This window comes from Octopus bimaculoides, chromosome 4 (assembly GCF_001194135.2).
Source record: "Octopus bimaculoides isolate UCB-OBI-ISO-001 chromosome 4, ASM119413v2, whole genome shotgun sequence".
NCBI lineage: Eukaryota > Metazoa > Mollusca > Cephalopoda > Octopoda > Octopodidae > Octopus > Octopus bimaculoides.
The window spans coordinates 16651729-16655912 of record NC_068984.1 but is presented as its reverse complement, the minus strand read 5'-3'; the positions used below and the strand labels follow the sequence as shown (position 1 = coordinate 16655912).

Sequence of the window (4184 nt, the reverse complement as noted above, 5' to 3'; positions counted from 1 at the left end):
ACACACACACACACACACACACACACACACACACACACACACACACACACACACACACACACACACAGAGTTTGTGTATCTATACGTTTGTAACCCCACCACTTGATGGGAATAATTACCGGCACCGAAGGTCAATTTAGTCGACCACATCCTTCAAGGTGGTGCCCCAGTATGAACTCAGTTCAATAAATGAAACAAGTAAAATAAAATAAAAGATAAAAAGAAAGTAATTTCAATTACCGTAAATCCTCGAGTATAGTCCACCCTTGAGTATAATACGCAGGGGATTTTTAGGGGGCTGTGCTTCTGAAAAACCTAAACCTTGTGTATAATACGCACCCCTTCTCTAACTTGAGTCAAGGAGATCTATATAACGTCCTTGGTTTGTAAACGTATATACGGTAACGTCCTTTATTATTATTGTATATATAACATAATGCAAACGTGTAGCTTATAACAGTAATAACCTCAGTGAAAAATAAATATCAAGTAAATTGCCGTTACATATTTATCACTTAGAAAGTTTTGCTTAGAAAATATTTTTCATTTTTAACCTCGTATATAGTACGCACTAGAAATGTTGACCTTTAAATTTTGGGAAAAAAGTGCGGATTATACTCGAGGATTTACGGTATTTATTACCAAAGATCATAAAATGGACTGAGTTTTCTCTTTTTTACCAAAATTACTTTGTACGGCCCTTTGTATGCATAGTTTCTTATTGTAAGACTGCAATCAATGTTTCAACTGAAATTCAATTCGGTCCTGTATCGTCGAGTTAAGGCTATCAGACAAACTTGTGACATGTTTGTTCAGAAATAGTTCTTTATCCGTTTAAGTTAACTGTATGAAGGTTGTAGACAGCGCGAGGAAAATACGAAACCATACACAAAGATTCAGGATATTTTCTGACTTGTAATTGTGTACGTCATCGTGCATCCACAGGTTTAAATAATTTATTTTCTAAAGTTACCACGATGTATCATAGTTTTCGTGTCTATTAAATCTCTTGAAAGTTCTTTGAAAGTATATCAACACTTGAAAGTACATCAACATAAGAGATTTCTGTAAATGACACGCATTTTGTGTTCAAAAGATTTTCCAATATAGACAGGTATTACTGGAGGAATGGAAAAAAATGCATAAAAAATTTTCTTTCGGAGCTTTAAATTTTCTTGTTAGACCACTAATGACAGAATCGATAATGATATAAAGAAAAGCAGATGTCCAAGTTAATGATTCTGCATACGTGTGGGAATGTTTTTCCTGCCTAACATCACTTGTCTGGTTCTTATCAAAAAATATCTTTCACTTTTTCTCGTTTGCTTGTAATTTCATTTCAATTTGCAGAACGTTAGTGATATGCTTTGGCTCTGTCAAATTGATCTTGTAGTGTCTGTAGATTTTCGAAGAGCATTTAGTTGATTACTTCTATATCTGAAATACCAGTTGCAGATGTTGTGGACAAGAATGTCGAACCAAGTGGATGGCATGGGAATTCATCTGAAAAAAAAAGCTCTCGTTACTTTATTTCTAGTCTTTGGCATCAAGCTGTTTCAGAACATCCCGAAGGGCCAATTTGATTCCACTGAAATTCGATGCAAATAACTTCATATTACCGATTCTGGCTGATCACTGGCTAGACGACTTAAAATGCAACGACTGACAACCTAATTTGGGCTTAGAAAAATGACTAGGATAAAATTTTGGACAGGAGAGAAAGATATTTCCGTTAATTAAAAAAAAAATGTGTTTGCTTTAGTGTGAAGCTGTCGCACAGATTCAATTAATGATTTTCATATGGTGAGGAAATAGCGACTGGATTGTAATTAAGAAATATCTTCTGCACCCACTAATACATAACTGTATTTGCATAATTTTCATATCATTAATTGAAGCAACTTTTTAAGAGGAAGTAAATTTACTCAATGTTTCCTTTATCAGGTTTATCAAAAATCTGTTTTCTCTCGATAAGTTTTAAAAGATAGAAATCACTCTTGACTTTCACAGTCTATTCTTTGAAAGTAATATATATCATATGATTAATGGCATCTGTTTTATACATATGAAATCAGGCGTTACATCAACAATCATTAAATTTTGCCTTTGATCTTTTAGAAAGATTTATTTTAAAACGAGACCGGAGCACGGAAAAATAAATTCGTTTTGAGACTCATGTAACAAATAATCTCCCTGCAATCTTTTCCTGTTTCCCTAGCTTTCTTTGACTTGGTTGATGTGGGTTTTAAGCATAACCAGCCCCCAAAAGTTGCCATTGTGACCATCACTAATCACATGAGAGGTACTACGGAATGCTAATTCTTCTTTGTCTGAAATAAATTTGTCAATTAGAAATTATGCCGAAAAATGTTTCTTTCATCCGTTCGAATGAATTCCTTGTTTTAGTTCTCTCCATGATGCAGAATTCAATTTATATCAGTTACCATGTTCATGCTCAAGAATACTGACATACAAATCTCTCCATTCCCAGTAATTTATCATCTATTTTCTATTGTCAAAACTGATGAATTAACATCCATTCTCTATTGTCAAATCTGACGAATTAACTTAACTTTTTTTTGAAGGGTTGACATTGTAAATAAAATATAGTTTGTTTCTTGATGCTCAATACTGGCCAACCTCTCTCAGAATTAGCAACGTTGTAATTCCGGTGTTTAAAAATGACAACTGGAAAAGATTGCCGTTCACTATGACTTGGAAATGCTTTGAGCAAAGGAACATATCCTTTCTGCATATATTTTTCAATGTTTTCTACATTGTTTTGCATTAAATCTCCAATGTCAAATCCATTCCATGTGGTTTAATGAGATTTTTTTCCGAGTTTTATTGTTAGAAGTATACTGATTACTTATAGATATGATTTCTTCGGACATTATAGATGGATTAACAGTTCTGCTCTGAGGTCCTAACGAAAAGCGGCTACGGAAAGAAGCTAACAGACATGGATAATGCTCCACCGCCACTCTCACGTCAGAGTAGAACAAAGAAGAGTAATTTGGTTTAATCTACCATATAACTTAGATGTTAACGCAATCATTGCCAGAAACTTACTAACTCAAGTAAAACAACACTACCGATACACAATAAAATAAACACTTTAACTCTCATAACTTTGAAGTCACCTATTCTTGCTTGGATAAAATTTTCTCCGACCACACTTCTGAAAATCCACACCTACACAACCTCACCTGCAACAACCAGCTTACAACAGTCGAAGGCTCTCAATCCTCCTCTCAGAAGATCCTGTCTTTCTAAATTAGCGATATATCAAACATCTATAATACTGCCGGATGATATCAAAAAGAACAATAGGGAACTCAACAACTCTGGGTGGTATCAAGAAGAATTACACAAGACCCATCATGAACACTTTCATATGCGGTTGCTACCAGCAACTACATTTATTTAGGTCAAAGCATAAGAAAAGCTCTACATCCATATCTTATTTTGCTTGACAGCTCGGGGACCTAGGATCTGAATGCCCGCCATTATCATGAAGTATCATCGATGAAACACTTCTATATAATATTATATATGTATTATAATGATATAATTGGCAGCTTATATGTGAAATATTACGCGTTTTCTAACGTCTATGGATGAAAATATATGTTATCAATATCAAAGAAACGAATATATAAATGTGTGACACAGTTTTTAACACATTTTGTAGCGACAAATCAAATCTCAATGTACAACTGGCTTACATATTTCGGTGTGATTGGGAATAATTTTCCTTAAGTTTTCTTACACTGTTTCTCTTCTTCAGTCTTTTGAACAGTCGGACCATAAAGCTCAAGGTTACAGTTGACGAAGCTTCAGTATTTAATAGGATATACTTACTTAATATTATGCACTGAGTATTTTCTCAGGTTTGTAAACGACAGAAAATTTTAAGTCAACACATGTAGAAAGAGCTAAAGTATTTATCAACAGGTTGATACAGCCCTACGTTACTTGAAATTCCATATATATGATTAACCACTTACTTCATCAGATATCTACGATCATCAGACTGATGTGAAATCAAACGATTTCATTGAGAGAATATCTTACGGATCAACAATGGCCTGGTCATGTCACGTGCACACACTGGCACTATCACACACTGGCACTATCACACACGCACACGCTCGCGCACACACAGACACACGTACGTACAC

General features: G+C 34.5%; 1 protein-coding gene across 1 annotated transcript in view; it reads right to left on the bottom strand.

Annotated features, from left to right (window-relative positions):
• The window catches only part of LOC106875197 (reelin), a 200233-nt gene that overhangs the window by 174099 nt on the left and 21950 nt on the right, over positions 1-4184 (bottom strand). The gene's annotated exons all lie outside the window — the stretch shown is intronic.